The following is a 17558-nucleotide window of genomic DNA, read 5'->3' on the forward strand; positions in this document are numbered from 1 at the left end:
AAGTGTTTGTCATTTAAAAGCGCTGCTCAAAGAATTACGGATATAGAAGCACAAAATGATATAGCTATCCTTAGTAGGGTGAGTAACTTGAAATGGCTGAGCAAATGCAAATATACTTTTCAAGTAGGCAGCTATTTGAAGTTACAACTGCAAAAACATCTTAGGGAGATAGTTACATGCGCGAGATTCGAATAGCTTGACACAATGGTCAGATATGGGAGATTCCATTCTATACCCTACAATGAGCATCTCTGCATTTGCCAAGCATCAGAGGTAGAAGACCTGGCTCACATCCTATTTGATTGTTGCCTGTATAAGGCAGTGAGAGACAGGTACCTTGGTCTATATACCAAACAAATGACCCATTGGGATTCCCATATCAAAACAACTTACTTTATATGCAGCCAGAACCTGAAAGTAACATTTAACACAGCACAGTACTTAAACCAAATGGTTCAATTGAGATCTGCATATGTGGGACTGATTGGGGTAGATTGTAAGGATGACATTGAAATATAATTTTAAGTCATATGATTCTATTTTACATATTTATGTATTAAATTATATGGTATCTTATCCCATAAGTATTGTATTTTACCCTACTCTTATTTTAAATTGTTTGTATAGGATTTTATTGGTGATATATGTTTGAACCTTGTGCTTTGATATGGCCTATAGGCTAATCAATAAAGCTATAATAATAATTTAAAAGTGCAGGTTTCCTGTTTCTTACCAGATTGTTTCATGTCTCCTCTCATAGGATATTCTGGACAGAACAAGTGAAACTTTTTCATTAGGTTAACGTGTCCTTTTCTTTGAATATAGAAACATAATTCAGATATTGAGTTATATTGGTGATTATTGAAGATTAATGTTACTTTTAGGCATCAAAGAACTGAGATACTTTCAGCAATAGTACAGCTGTATTATTTGGTAAATACTTTTCTGTCTTTGCCAATTTTGTATTTGCTCTGCAAATTATGCTTCCATTTTATTCTTTTACTGGTCATGGTGACACATTTTGTGACAACGTGCCAGCAAAGTTAGTAAGAAGAAGATACATAAAAAGTTTAGATTGGAAAGCTAAATAGAAGCTGTCCACAAGGGAGAGGGAAATGTTACGTTTGTTTCATCTTCTAACTTGACCAATTTTACCATCTTACCTGACCAATTTCATCTTGTTCCAATAATAAAAGACAAGAATTAAAAGTTAAATGAAGCTTTCCCAAGGAATGGGAATGGCATCACCATTCCTGTACTTAAGGGCTGTCTGAAAAAAGCAGTCCAAGGCTTGACCCAAATAAATCCAGGTCATACACAAGGTTGCAATTGCAGTGATAAGTAGGACAAGTCATACATAAGAATGTGCTATCTTATTTTCATATCTATGAGTGCCTTCAAGATCTTGCCTAACTGCAAAGAAAGAATGCATACTGCGCACCGAAATATTACCATCGTTTGTTGCAAATAATTGCTACCTTTCCCACAGTTATGATAACTCCCAAGGGACTGTTATGCTCTTGTTGAAAGACTTGACATGCAAAGAGATGTATAAAGCTTTGAAAATTCACGCAAAGCCTCCCTTCAAAGCTGTTCCTAAAAGCACACTGAAATAGCTGTGCTGTGGTGGCTCAGTGGTTAGAATGCAGTACTGCACGCTAACTCACTGCTCACTCCAGGAGTTCGATTCTGAACGGATCAAAGTTGACTCAGCCTTCCATCCTTCCGCGGTCGGTTAAAATGAAGACCCAGATTGTTGGGGGCAATATGCTGACTCTGTAAACCTCTTAGAGAGGGCTGTAAAACAGTATAAACTGTTATACAAATCTAGGTAATATTGCTTTATTTGTCCCAGCTCTAGTCCTCATTATATACTGGTAGTCTTCGACTTACAACAGTTCATTTCGTGACTGTTTGAAGTTAACAACAGCTGTGAAAAAAAAGACTTATGGCCATTTTTCACACTTATGACCGTTGCAGTGTCCTCATAATCATGCGATCTAACTTCAGATGCTTGGCAACTGACTCATATTTCTGACATTTGCAGTGCCCCGGGATCCTGTGATTCCCTTTTGCAACGTTCAGGCAAGCAAAGTCAACGATAAAGCCAGAGTCATTTAACAACCATGTTATTAACTTAACAACTTGAGTGATTCTCTTAACAAATGTGGCAAGAAAAGTCATAAAATGGAGCAAAACTCACTTAACAAATGTCTTACTTAGCTGGCGAAATTTTGGGCTCAATTGTGGTTGTAAGTCAAGGACTACCTGTATCTCCAATATGCAGAAGAGGACTATGCACATGGGCTGAAAGTTTTCAGCCAACGGCTGGAGGACCCAAAGATGCTTCCACTAGTTGATTGAAAAACACCTTTGGGATAACCATGACCCTGGATGATTGAGAATCTCCATAGGCAACTGCTGGAAAAATCGGAAAAGAATGCTTCAGTGCTCAGTAATGCCCCCAGTAATGAAACTGCCAATGGAGGCTTCAAAGCAGTGGTGGGTTTCAAATTTTTTTTGAACCTATTCTGTGGGTGTAGCCTATTTTGTGGGTGTGGCTTGGCAGTCATGTGGCCGGGCGGGTATGGCCAACTTGACATCAGTCATGCACACTCAGTCACATGACCACCACCCCCAAGCCATGTGGCAAAAATTTTTGGGACTCCTATGAAGGAGGGTGGGAAGAGAGGGGAAAACCTCCCAAAAATAGACAACTGGAGGATTAAGGGCCGAAATTAGGGAGATCGGAGAAGGCAGGACAGAGAGGAATCCAGTAGAAAGCTATCACAAGCTGGGGAAAGAACTTTGGGAGATCGGAGGAGGCAGGACAGAGAGGAATCCAGGAGAAAACTCCTGAGCTTGCCGCTGCTGTCTGGTGGATGGTGCTGCTGGACCTCTCCACGCTTCTCCGTTCCCCACCTCCACTCCCAGGTATGAGACTTGACACCGAATTGGGCTAGGATAGTGCGGACGGGCGGGGGTGAGCGAACGAGTGATAGGGCGGGGGCAGGTGTTCCGGAAGTTACTTCCGGTCCACAGGTTGAACCTTCTCTCACTGGATCGGTAAATTTCACCATCCGGTTCTCCCGAGCCGGTGCGAACTGGCAGAAACCTACCACTGCTTCAAAGTAACCCCGAATCAAGGATCTGGTGACATGTTTTGTGACTAACACATTTGGATAAAAAGCATTAAGTGAGCTGTAGCTCACTACACAGAAATTAATATGTACAAATTTTTACAGATATCCATCTCTTACATTTTGTATGATAGAAATATGCATCCTGCTATAAACAAATCAATGTATTCAACTAGCTTTTCTGGAGGCCATCACAACAGAATTGTATTATTGCTTGTGAACCATTTGTGGAAATGTCCAAATGATGATGAGATCAAATAACACATGAAGAATGATTTAAAAAGGCAGACAAGGAAAAAAATCAACCTTACACGCTTTTCTTTTTCCTACAGATCTAGGTTTTCATGCTTGAAGCCATTTATTTAAATTATTAAGCAGGGTTTTTTTGCAAACTGAAAATGTTGTTAAGGCTGTTCCTGTTAAGTCCTTATAGTATGTGGTAAATAAAGGTAAAGCAGCTAGCTGCTCAGTTGCCATGTGGAATTCAGCCTGTGATAATTTTAGATCATCACACTGATGCAAACAAACAAATCAGTTCTAGGTAGCATTATTATTATTACTTACTGGAGCCATGGATACATTTTTTTCATACAGACTTGGGTAGATATGCTAGATATATGAAAAAGTTGATAGGGTAGTGACAACAAAGCTTGGGTGGGCTGCCCACGGCTCCCCTAAGCTCTGTTTTAGCTGGCAAAATGCTCAGGCCACCCCCAGCACCCCCGGCATGAGTGATGTTGAGCTGGCTGCACTCACCTTGGCCACACTCACCCTGGCCCCCTGAGATCAAATACAATCTTGATGTGGCCCTCAAAGAAATCGAGTTTGACACACCTGCTCTAGATTATACTTGTAATTGTAGTTTTTCATGAATGAAGGTGAATGTACATGTCCCAGGATAATGTTGCATGATCCAATCACCAGGACCAGAGGTTTTGTCTTCCAAGTTTTCGGACTTGTGCTGGAGCCCATCTTCATTAGTTTATCATTCAAATGCATATAATGTTGATATGATGCTCCCATATCAGATAGAGTAAGCATATTTCAGACCCCTTTCTCTAAATGTTACCATTTGATTGGACCTTAGATGTTCACCTTCTCTGTGGCTTCCCTTGCCTTTTGGAACAACCTCCCCCTGATTCAGAGGGTCCCCCACCCTAATAAAATGTTCTTTCTGCACCAACTCAGGAAGCTCAAACTGCCCAAGGAGCTGCTGATTCAGTTCTACAGAGGAATTATTGAGTCTGTCAATATTGTCTATAACTGTCTGGTTTGGCACTGCAACCCAACAAGACAGACACAGACTTCAGAGGATAATCAGAACTGCAGAAAAAACAATTACCAACCTGCCTTCCATTGAGGACCTGTTCATTGGACGAGTCAAAAAGAGGGTCGTGAAAATATTTATAGACTCCTCACATCCTGGGCATAAATTGTTTCAATTCCTACCTTCAAAACGTTGCTATGGAGCACTGCACACAAAGACAACTAGACACAAGAACAGTTTTTCCTGAACGCCATCACTCTGCTAAACAAATAATTTCTTCACCACTGCTAAACCATTCACTAAGGCTGCATTACTATTACTATTAGTCTTCTCATCATTCCTATCACCCATCTCCTCCCACTTATGACTGCAGGACTGTAACTTTGTTGCTTGTATCCTTAAATTTATATAGATATTGTTTCCTGATTGCTTATTTGTACCCTATAACCTCATTAAGTGTTGTACCTTATGATTCTTGATGAATCTATCTTGTCTTTTTATGTACACTGAGAGCTTATGCACCAAAGGCAAATTCCTTGTGTGTCCAACCACACTTGGCCAATAAAGAATTCTATTCTGTTCTGTTCTGTTCTGTTCTATTCTATTCTATTCTATTCTATTCTATTCTATTAGCTTTCCAAAGGCTGTGAAGTTCTGACTCTCCATCTAGGCATTGGGCTAAAAATGGAAGTTAGCTCAGTAAATGTATAGTTGAGATATTGTGACAATATGGTGGAATATATGATGTTTTTGTGAGGTGTTGTGGGCTTATGTTAATTTTTTTTTGTGGAATGTTGCTTTGTGTCACTTGGGATTATCATGCTTAAGATAGGTGGCCACATAAGTTTACAAAATAGTTTGCTGCTGTTCTGAGCCTTAAACAAAATATAAAGCATGACTACAATTGCAACAAATATCATAAATCAAAATGATATAAACATTCCAACTTGGACGTAAGCTATAACAGATTTTCTCTATGTTTGTTTTCTTCTACAGAGAATATATTGCAAGAAATGTGAACCACAGAGCATAGAAGTTGTTTCTTGCTTGGTGCCAAATCACCATCAATGACATAACCTGGATTTAAATGCCTGTGGAGATTCTTAGTCATCCAGATCATAGTTATCTCAAAGGTGCTTTTTTTAAATTCAAAAGGCAACTGGATTGTTTATTTTCCTTGAGGAGGAGGAAGAAGAAATGTTTCATTTCTCATCGAGGAAACTTCATCAGTTCCGATGGCAGGGGGGTGGAAGGATAGGTACTGACAGTTGAGACTGGATGGCAGGGGCGTGGAAAGATAGGTTCTGACAGGATGACAGGTGATGGGATGGAAGGATTATATTTCTTTGCAGTCATCTCTTTGTTAGCACTCTCTGAGAGCTGTTGAGGCCATCTGGGGGTTTATTTGTGATTTCAGGGTCACCTGAAGGTGCAATTGGTTGTGGAATCTTCTTGGAACTGCTGCAAGGGTTGCATTGTAAATAGCAGGGAAATAGGTGGTGATAGGTGGTAACTTATCCCCCCCCCTTGAGGGAGGGGTATTCAATTCTAATCTAGATTGCTTTATCAGTTCTAACCTGGGTTGCTTTTGATGCTAATCATATTTGATCAGGGAGATCAAATTTTAATGGGAGAAGAAGCTATCTTTTCAGGCATACTCTCTGATTTGAAATTGGCTAGGATTTTTTGTTTGTGTTATTAATACCAACCTTTTAACCATATCAGCAGCCAAACTTAATTCTATGATTCTTCTTATGCAAGAACAGGTACAGTATACAGCCTTACATTTTGCAAGGCTGGGTAAGACAGCCTCTCATTAACTTGGTAACTGAAATATGGTAATATTGGTAACTGAAGTAAGAGGTTAGTAAAATGACTAAGGCAGTGGTCGGCAAGCCGCGGCTCGCGAGCCACAAGCGGCTCTTTACACATTTTAATGCGGCTCTTCTGTGTGCCGGATTATTATCCTCCCTAATCATTGTGGATCGAAAAGAAAAAAGGGAAAGGGGCGCTTGTTTTGAAGCGCCCGCTCCCCTCCCCCCTCTCCGGCACTTCAAAACAAGCGCCCCTTTCCCTTTTTTCTTTTCGACCCACAATGATTAGGGAGGATCCTGAAGTCGGGCGGGGACGAGAAGCGAGGAGGCAGAAAAAGAAACGCAGGCTAAGGAGCTTCCCCCCCGCCCCCTCCCAGCAAAAATCTAACCAGGGAGTCGGGCAGTAGCAAATTAGCCAATCATGCGAGGAAAGCGAGGTCTGACCGAGTGGGCAGCGAAACTCCAGGGCTCTCTGTTCTAATTCCCCGTGAAAACTGTTGCCTCTGAAGCGTTTGCTCTACTGTTTGAACCTTTAAGCGTCCCTTTCCCTTTTTTCTTTTCAACCCACAATGATTAGGGAGGATCCTGAAGTCGGGCGGGGACGAGAAGCGAGGAGGTTTCTTTTTCTGCCAAAGTTGGCTGTTTTAAGACTGGTGGACTTCAATTCTCAGAATTCTGGGAATTGAAGTCCACCAGTCTTAAGAGCCAATTTTGCAGATCCCTGGGCTAATATGATTGATGTCCTTGGTGGACTTCAATTCTCAGAATTCTGGGAGTTGAAGTCCACAAGTCTTCAAGCTGTCAGGTTTGAAGACCCCTGGGTTTTTTTTTTCTAAAGGGTTAGGGGTGCAAGGATCTTGTAACTTGACAGCTTTAAGACTTGCGTGCTTCAAATGCCAGAGTTTATTGAAACTAAAAACAGTGTACCATCCTATGTATTTTCGGTTTTAAAAATGTGGCTCTCAAAATAAATTTCAATCGTGGTTTTGGCGAGATTTGGCTCAGTTGAAAAAAAAGGTTGCCCACCACTGTACTAAGGGATACAAAACGAATTCTGCAAGAGGACAAAAAGGCAATTGGACTCCATACAGTGAGGAACACTCCTGGCAGATATTTTTAATTGGGTATTTTTAGGGGTTATTTAAATATTGTTTTTAACTGCTTTGCTTTATGTACAGTTTCTTATAGCCTCCTCTTTTAGGTACTGAGTATATAATTATGTTTGTACTTTCTATTTATTTATGTGTTTTATCTGACTGTACACCGCCCCGAGTCCCTTTGGGGAGAGGGGGCGGTATAAAAGTCCAAATAAAGTAAAGTAAGTAAAGTAACAGATGCCAATATGTTGAGGGAAATCTCTTGACTCATGAAATAGGCTGATTCCCAGAAACATAGACTGGGGACATGATGAAACAGCTGCCAAGCCCGCTGACGGGTATTGCTTCTTGCCCATTCACTTTAGAAATCTATGACACTGCTAAAGTTGATCTATATCTTTTTGGATTTCAAAAAGAGCCTGAAGAAAGTTGAGGTGGTGTTCTCATCCATCCTTCTGGTCCATGGGAGAGAACTGGGAAGGAAATGAAGACTTCTTCAAGGGAATGGCTGATTATAGAAATAGTGCTGACAGGAGAGGTTTGGTTTCTTGAATTATGGCCTCTATTCCCCAGATGATTGACTGCTGAAATGAGATTGATTGTACTTCCTGAAGACTGAGAAGGAAGTGTCTGCCTGAAACCTCAGAAAAGTTATGAAGAAGATTTTAAACTGAATAATCTGGGGCTTGGAGAAGCAAAGCAGGAATTAGATACAAATTTCAGCTCTGTAGAAATAATTAAACAGCAAAACTATTAATACTGTTCGGTGGAAGTTTAGGAACAACATTAACCCACAATGTTCATGGTTTTCATTGTCTATATGCTAATCATCACTTTATGGGAAACGAAGTTTCCCATTACCATAAACTGGAAGGCTTATTACAGCAAGATCATGATTTAAAAGATACAACTGAGATCTGATAGGGTGATTCTCATGAATGGAAAAATGCAGCTACAGAACAGAACTTGCTCAAAAGAAATAGAAGTACAGTGCCCTGAAGAATGCTATCTACACACAGCATGAAGAAGTTGCATTATAAGTTAATAATATTCACATCTGTGCAGAAATCAGAGGACGTTAACCTGGACCACATTGTTTGAAGACATCTTAGTTTGAGTAAGAGAAAAAAAGAATAAAAGCACTGCCATTACTATATGGCAATAGTAATGTGCTCTCTAGTTGCTGACATGTTGGGTGCAGAAAATCAATGGGTTCATTTGTAGACCACAAAAAGAGTACAGGTAAGGCCAGACCTCTCCCCCTTATTCAAGAAAGTGAAGACTCGTGAAACTTTCAAAAGGAACCCTTTATCAAAAAGAGGTGATAGCATGGCAAATGCAAAACAGGCTCTGAGATCCCTCAGACCATACAATTGAGAATAAGGGAATTAGAGCCTGCTCCCCAACTGTCCAGTGTGGAATCAGCCAATTCATAGGTGTGAAGATGTTATTGTACTGGCCACTCTGAGAAAGAGATAAGAGAGCTTTCTCAGGGGCATCTTCTGGCTCTGCTGTCCACATGGCCCACTCCCCACTGTACATTCCCCAGGAAGTGAGAAATAGCCAGGCAGTGGAGCTGCCAGGCAACGGTTATAAATCAGGTGAAAGGTTGTACAAGAATGCAATGCAAGACAGAAAATACATAGAAAGGTAAACAGCATATAATTGTAGCAAGTTATAATTCCTTCCCCCCTTCCTCTGAAGAATGGCAGATACACAGACCTCACAGGTAGCCTCTATTTATAACCACAATTGAGCCCAAAATCTATGTTGCAAAGTGAGACAATTGTTAAGTGAGTTCTGCTGCATTTTACAACCTTCTTGCCATAGTTGTTAAGTGAATCACTGGAGATGTTAAATTAGTAACACAATTGTTAAGTGAATCTGACTTCTCTATTGACTTTGCTTGTCAGAAGGACCACAAAAGGAGATAATATGACTCTGGGACACTGCAAGTGTCATAAATATGAGTTAATTGCCAAGCATCCAAATTTTGATCATGTGACCATGGGAATGTTGGTCGTAACCAAGGGGGTGGTAGTCATAGATGTGAAAAATGGTCATAAGCCACTTTTTGTAATGTTTAATGGTCACTAAATGAACTGTTATAAATCGAGGACTACCTATATATAAATAAATTGCAACATGTGTAATAACCATAAGTCTAAACTTTAGACTTATGTCACTTGAAGATGTTAAGAAAGGCAACTACCTCCTGCAGGTTTCTTGGTAGCATTTTTCAGAAACAGTTGGCTAGTCCTATTATCCTAGGTTTGAGAGAAATTGATTGCTGTGTGGCTAGATGTCAGCCCTGTGAGGTAGTCCTGGGAAGAAACACAAATCATGGGTACTAACACTAATTTTACTTTAGGGTTACAGTAACATAATCTTGCAAGTCTGAAATCACTAATCTCCTTCTTTACTATTATTTTCCAGAAAAATAAAGTCTCTGAGATGCTTCCCACATTCCTTTTTCTTCTATGGGCTGTGAGATGTCCTGTGCATGATGGTGGCTGAGTTTGCATATCTTCCTTTTGTCTCCCAAGATTATTCCCACATACTGTTACACTAAATTAGGGACTCACAGTCTCATAGCTTGTAGCATTATGATTATTACATACACAAAAATGTGACATCACAGCTACCAGTATTTTAGCTGACATTGGCCTCCATATGCATCGAATTCTTCCCAAGAACTCTGTGGTGATTGTTATTTCCAAGCCTTCCTATGAGGTCAGCAGTTGTCATTCTTCTAGTAATCGTGCAGGGCTAGACCTTGGTTGATAAGCCATAGCTCCTGAATCCCATTGCCAGCTTGTAACAAATGGTCAGGAACTGTAACATCTGACTTCATTCTTATTGACCGTTCCAATATAGAATTGTTTTTCAATCCCCCCCATATTAAAGAGATTAGCTGATACACTTAATCTGGCTCTTCCACTAAAACCTGTCTAAAAGAGAGAATCCTTCAGGTGGAATATCTTATTGTTACTACCGTGTTTCCCCGAAAATACGACCTGTCCTGAAACTAAGGCTTTGCCACATTTTTATGGTGGGGAAAATATAAGCACTACCCCGCAAATTAGTCCCCTGGACAACCCCCCACCTCCGGGCCAGACAGAGTGCCATTCACCAACCTAGCAGTATCCCAAAAGTGCCAAGCCCTGGGAACTGGGGGGGGGGGGGCTTGGCGCCTTCAGGATACCCTAGGTTGGTGAGCGACGCTCTCTTGCGCGCCTTCGGGATACCCTAGGTTGCCGGGCGGCTACTCTCTTGCGAGCGGGCTTCCAAAGAGCCTGCCTCAGGGGTGAACGGCTGTGTTGCGCTGTCACAGCAGCACAACACAGCAGCCATGAAGCAACCACACCCAGGACAGCCACCCAGAAAAACCCCTTTCCAGCCTGGCACAGCATCATTCACTGACCTAGGGATATTGCCAAGACGCTTGAGCGCCTGTTCATTGCCACCCGGCTCTCGCGGCTTGGCGCTTTCAAAATGCCAGTGAATGGCACGCTGCATGGCTGGAGAGGGGGGGTTATGCAAGTGGCTGTTCTGCTACCACTCGCGTACCTCTCAGCCTCACAATGCCGTGGCCCAGCTCTCCCCGCAGATCCAGAGCACCTCCACCGCCGCCGCCATCCCAGCATGGCTCTTTCGGCGGCTCCCAAACCGAGTCTTCTGGCAGTGGCTGCTCTGGGCATACACTCTATGGTTGTGAGTCGGCTGCCGGCAGAGCATACTCCCAGAGTGTACAACACAGCCATTCACCCCTGAAGCTGTGCCTGGCTCTTTGGGAGCCCACTCACAAGAGAGCAGCCGCCAGCAACCCCCCAAAATAAGCCCTTCCCTGATAATAAGGCCCAAGCCATATTTTGTGTGTAAAAAGAAAATAAGACCCTACACACACACAGAGAGAGAGAGAGAGAGACAGACAGGCAGACAGATAGAGGCAGAGACAGAGACAGACAAACAGACAACTTGATACTAGAGAAAGTATTGAAAATAGAATGTTCTAAATGGTCCCTTCCAAGTCTCCTGTATGAGGCATGAAAAGTGAAACTTCAGCAGTAAGGATGATTTTAAAAACTGAAATCCTGAAGCCTGCTGTTTGAAGTTGGCTTCAAGATAACTGAATGTCTTTGCCAGATGTGGATGTCATCTGTATCACCTAGCATTTCTGTTTGTGGTTGTATCTTGTGAAATGAGTTTTTGATACCTGGTTACTGCCTAGCTTAGTCCTTAAGGTTTTATTGGCAAGATTTTTCAGAAATGATTTGCCATTGTCTGCTTCCTAGGGTAAAAAAGAGTAACTGGCCCAAAGACATGCTCCTGGCTTTGGGTCTAAGGCAGGACTAGAATCCCCAGTCTCCTGATCCTTCAGTAGTCACCAACACACCAATAAAATAATTTTAAATTTTATTCAAATTTTAAAAATTCATCTTCTTGGAGGAATAGAGAAGGATGGAACACAACTGTTAAATAAGAAATTCATGTAGATTCCAGTGGATGCAAGTTTATGAAATCAGTATAAGCAGTTCAAAAAATTAATTTAAATGATCATAAGATTTTTAGTACATCTATATTATATAGGATCACTTATGCAACTAAAATTTGAGAAATAAATGAAATATGTATGCTTGGTTTTTTTTAAACCCAGCTTTTAATATTTAATAGCTAAATCAGTATAAAAAGTAAACATCTGTATACATTAAAATATGCATGCATGGAATCTTCCAGATCTTCCAGTGGTGTGCCCATAACTGAGTCCACTTACCTTTCTATTGGTCATTCTCTCCTTCCCACTCCTTCCACCTTTCCCAGCATTATAGGCTTCTCCTGAGAGGTAGGTTTTCACATAATATTTCCCGTGACCATTATTACTATAACATTAATGTTTATATATAGATCAGGGGTGTCAAACTCGATTTCATTGCGGGCCACATCAGGGTTGTGTTTCACCTCAGCGGACAGGATGGGCATGGCCAGGGTGGGCAATGGCAAGCTTGACGTCACTTGTGTTGGGGGGGGGGTGACTGTGGAGGCCTGAGCGCTCTGCCAGCGAAAACGAGCTCCTGAGCTCCATTTTCAGCTGCGACGGGCTTCTGTAACCATCTGCCAATGAAAATGAAGCTCAGGAGGGTTGCACATGACCCTTGCAAACTCTGTTTTTACTGGCAGAGGCACCACAGGCTGGTCCTTTGCTGTTTCCAGAGTGGCCCCACAAGCCAGGTCTAAGCACCCCGCGAGCCAGATCCATCCCGTGGCCCTTGAGTTTGACACCCCTGGTACAGATTGATGGATTCTGGCATGGTTGAAATCACTGTGATCATTTTAGAGCATGAATAAATGGTCAGAGAAGAGATTTACAGGAGGCAGAAGAATGGGCAAGAGTGAGGTCATATCAGTGGTGAAATTCAAAAATGTTTACTACTGGTTCTGTGGGTGTGGCTTGGTGGTGGGGCCCTGTGACTGAGTAGGTGTGGCCAACTCAATGTCACTCATGGCCACACCCACTCAGTCACATCCCCACAACCACCACCACCAAGCCATGCCCACAGAACCCGGTATGAAAAAATGTGTGCATGAGTCCATTCACAGTGGAGCTGCTGCTCCCTTTATGCTCTCCCCTAGCCCCCTCCCTCCAGGGGGTTGAAGTACCTTAAAGGGACAGATTGCAGCAGCTCTGCTGTGAATGGAGGGAGAAAAGTTTGGATTGCCTCTGCTGCATTTAATGTTGAATTCTGTGGCAGAGACAATCCGAATGTTTTCCCCTCCATTCACAGCAGAGCTGCTGCTCCCTCCCTCCCAGGGATTACTTTAAAGAGACAGGCTTCAGCAGCTCTGCTGTGAATGGAGGGAGAAACATTTGGATTGGGTGGGTGGGTCAAGTGGTTGGAAGAGGTGAGCTGCTACAGGACGACCAGGTGGGCGTGGATGGGGCCACCAGGGATTTTTGCCACTGGTTCAGAGAACCAACGCCAATCGTCGCTGCTGGCTCAGCCAAACTGGGCTGAACTGGGAGGATTTCAACCCTGGTTAACATATTTACAAATCAAAGCACTGTAAAGAAAAGGGGTCAGCTAAAAAATAGAGAGAAGATCTGATAAAGAAGTTCTAGGGCTAGACAAACAAAGAAGAACATTGAGAAGGGCTTTAGCATATTTGAACTTATGGTAGGTTGACTAGACTCCAGAGAACTGAGCTGATCACAGAAGGAAAAAATAAAGTTTTAAGGCAGCAGTTCTTAACCTGTGGGTTGCAACCCCTTTTGGGGTTGAACAACCATTTCACAGGAGTCACTGAGACCAGTGCAACTCTAAACTTTAGACTCCACCTCGCGTTCCTTGAAATCCCCCGCGAATGGGCTCCGGAGTTATTGCTGGCTGTGCAGCGCGTCGCCACAGCTCCACGCCATAAAGAACATAGGTGCGAGTGCACACCCCGTACAATTAGCCTTGGAGACTTCATAATGGCAGGAATGTGTTCCTGTGAGGGAGGGAGGGGCTTAGGTCCTGCTCCAGGCTGTAATTATGCGGACCGTGCATGCGGCTATGTTTTCCACGCTGCTGCCAGGTACTTTTAACTACACTATATTGCCAAAAAAGTATTCGCTCACCTGCCTTTACTTGCATATGAACTTATATTGGCTCCCAATAGATGTTCAGGTGCAATTCAAGTTTCCTGGTTATTGACTTTAAAGCTTTAGATACCATAGAACCGAGCTACTTGCAGGACTACCTGCCCCCTCAACCTCTTCCTGCCCTATGCATTCCCATATGGACATGCCACATGCTCCAGATCTCTGCTGACTGATGCCTAATGGATGTTGTTACAAATTCTCTACCCAATACTCATATTAATACAGAACAGATAAATGAAAATCAGTCTGATAAAATCCGGACTAACTATAATTAGCACAAAGAATAATGAAAAAAGCCATTAATTTGGAGAAATCACGTTATAACTGATATGCATCTGCAGGATAATAAAAATGAATGAAGCATGGAGTAGACTAAGGAAATATCTAGCCACATTATGAGCACTAATGCAGTGTCAGTGACTCAACGATGAAGCCAAAGGGGGGAAAAATACTAACAGCAATTCAGTCAGGAAGACATAATCACAGGTTAAATAAGTTCAGATGCGAGTAAAGGCAGGTGAGCGAATACTTTTGGAAATATAGTGTATATCTAAATCCACAATCAGACCTGTCATCAAGAGCCAAGCTCAGGAGCCCGAATTGGCCCCATTCACACAATGAAAACCTGCTTGCTAAAAGTACCATAAACCATGCACAAAGGAAAAGAGCAAAAAAAAAAAAAGTGCAATGCAAGTAAACAATTTAAAAAATGATACAAGTGGAATTATTATTAGAAATAAAATGTAACAGAGAAAATGATATGTATGAAAATATAAAGTTGGGTTTCCTGAAATGCCACCCCGAGAACCCATCAGAGAAAGTAAATAAGCAAGGGCAACAATGGGAAGGAGGAAAGATGAGGAGGGAAAGGAAGAAAAGGTAAAGCAGAGGAAGTAAGGGAGGGAAAATTAAGAGTAGGAGAGAGGGGAAGAGGGAGGAGAAGAGAGGGAAGGGGAGGAAAGAGGGGAAGAAGAAGGGAGGAAGGAGGGCGAGGGAAAGGAAGAAAGAGTAAAAGCAGAGGAAGTAAGGGAGGAGAATTAAGAGTAGGAAAGAGGGTAAGAGGGAGGAGAAGAGAGGAGGGGGAGTGGAGGAAAGAGAGGGGAAGAAGTAGGGAGGAAGGAGAGGAGGAAAAAAGAAGGCAAAGAAGGGAGGTAGAGAAGATATAAGGAGCAAGGTTGTTGCAAAATAAAATGGGATGGCAAGAAAATGACCCAAACTGTATTATATATATTTGTAAGAAAATAATGATAAATGATAATGATATGATTAATGGTAATTATAAGAGTGAATGAACCTGAAAGAGAAAATAAAAAACTTTTTAAAAATAAAAATAAACAATAAACAATGCACAACATTTGCCCAATAAATTAAGGTTAAGCTTACCACCACCACCAAGGTTAAGAGCACTCCTGCAAACAACCCCAAACCAGGTTGAAGATCCATCCAGGCAGGGTAAGCAAGTTTGTGAATGCAGCTGCAGGCAACTTAGTTAAGGAGACTGTGGGAATAAACCACTGTGTGTCTCTGTGTATGTGTGTGTATGATTGTATAGCAGCCGAGGTTGTCCAGCCTCCAGGATGTTTTCAGGCCCAAAATTTAGGAGCAGACAAAATGTTGGCTGCCTCTATAAAAAAGATGTGGAGACTCTAGTCTAGAAAAAGTGCAAAGAAAAGCAACCAAGAGGATTAGGGGACTGGAAGTTCAAACATATGAAGAACAGTTGCAGGAACCGGGTATGTCTGGTTGAATGAAAAGAAGGACTTAAGGGTGATATGATAGCAGTCTTCCAATATCTGAGGGGCTGCCCCAAAGAAGAGGGGAGTAGAAGTAAAGTAAACTCTTAACACTTAGACAAAACCAAAGCTACACCATGCTTCAAGACAAAATTTCATTTATTTGTAATTAGAAATAAATATTTCACAATATGTAATTACATAGTGTTTTTGTGATTAATCACTCTGCTTTAATTACGTTCAATTTATAACAATAAAAATACGTCCTGCATATCAGATATTTACATTACGATTCATAACAGTAGCAAAAGTACAGTTATAGAGTAGCAACGAAAATAATTTTATGGCTGGGGGTCACCACAACATGAGGAACTGTATTAAAGGGTCGCGGCATTAGGAAGGTTGAGAACCACTGTTTTAAGGCTATGTGTAGAGTACCAAACTTCTGATCTATGAAAAAATCTACTATTTTCTAGATAGTAGTACTGTATGAATGAAAGTAGTGCTGTACTGTATGAAAGTTTGGGTCTTTGTATCGATAGGAAATATGAATAAAATTAAATTAAATTGTGCTAAACCTAAAAGTCAATCTCATGTTGGCTGTTCAGTATCTTTTTCAGGGTGTAAGGTCTGCTAAACAAAACTATTCCTTAGTTTGATTTATAACAATAAATTTATAACAATCCTGTGTGTGATGGCAATATAACAATATTAATCTTATTTACTTATTTTGTTTTATGAGGAGCACAATATAATTAGTAGCATACTCACTGTTAATACAATGCTAAGATGAGACAACCTCTTCTAACCTTTAGTAAAATAATACTAATAGAACTTGTTCCTTTCGTGCCATCTTTTTAAATTTTAAGTCAATGTTAATGTTAATCTAACACTCTAATATTTTATCTTCTTTTTAAATTGTTTTTGTTTTAATTAAATAAATACACAAAAAAGAACCATCCTTCATTACATCTTGTAGAAAGTGTGTCGATTGGTTACAAATGGATTTCGTGCGTTTCTACCACAATCATTACTTATACTTCATTCACATTGAATTGTACATTTTAAATAAAAAATCTTTATGTATTTTACTATCAATGTACCACCATTCTCATTTAACTAAAATTATTTAAACATGCTTTTATATGAAATCATTTGTATTTAAAGACACAACCACCAACTGGCATTCATTAGCAATTTCAATAAACCTCCAATAAAATTACACCTTTATAACATATTCTGAAAAAGAAATCAATTAATAAAATATCTAAGCATTTCCCCCACTTTCTCCCCCCCTCAACTCACTATTTAGAGCTTGTATCTAATTGCTTTTACCAATACCAACACATATAGATATCATTGAACATTATCCATTAACATTTCCTTGTTATTATTGTAGTTAGCTAAAAATTATTTATTATTTATATCACATCTCCTCTCATCAGACCCAAAAAAGATTACATCTTTATAACAAAGTCTAAACAAAAAATTATTAATAAAATTTATGTCTTTTTCCCAGATCCCAATTTGCAATTTATATCCAAGTTGCTTTTACTAGTTGAGATTATTATTTCATTATTATTATCATAATGAATTACTTGTTAATGAATAAACATTTAAGAACAATCTAAAAGAATCTACAAAGTACTAAAGTTCCTACTTGTTAATCACTAAAAATTAACTAAATTTTTTATCATCAACATTCATTATCAACCTGTATCTTTCCAGTAACAAAACAGTCTTATCTCTTTTGCCAGCTGTTGTGTCAATTCTCTTATTAACTCCTTTATAAGGTTTTTTATAAACTTCTCTCCACACTTTATTGCTTAAAAGATCTCTCAGGTAATCTCATTGTCCTTGAATTGGT

Source organism: Natrix helvetica (genome assembly GCF_964273705.1).
Source record: "Natrix helvetica genome assembly, chromosome: 2".
Taxonomy (NCBI): Eukaryota; Metazoa; Chordata; class Lepidosauria; order Squamata; family Natricidae; genus Natrix; species Natrix helvetica.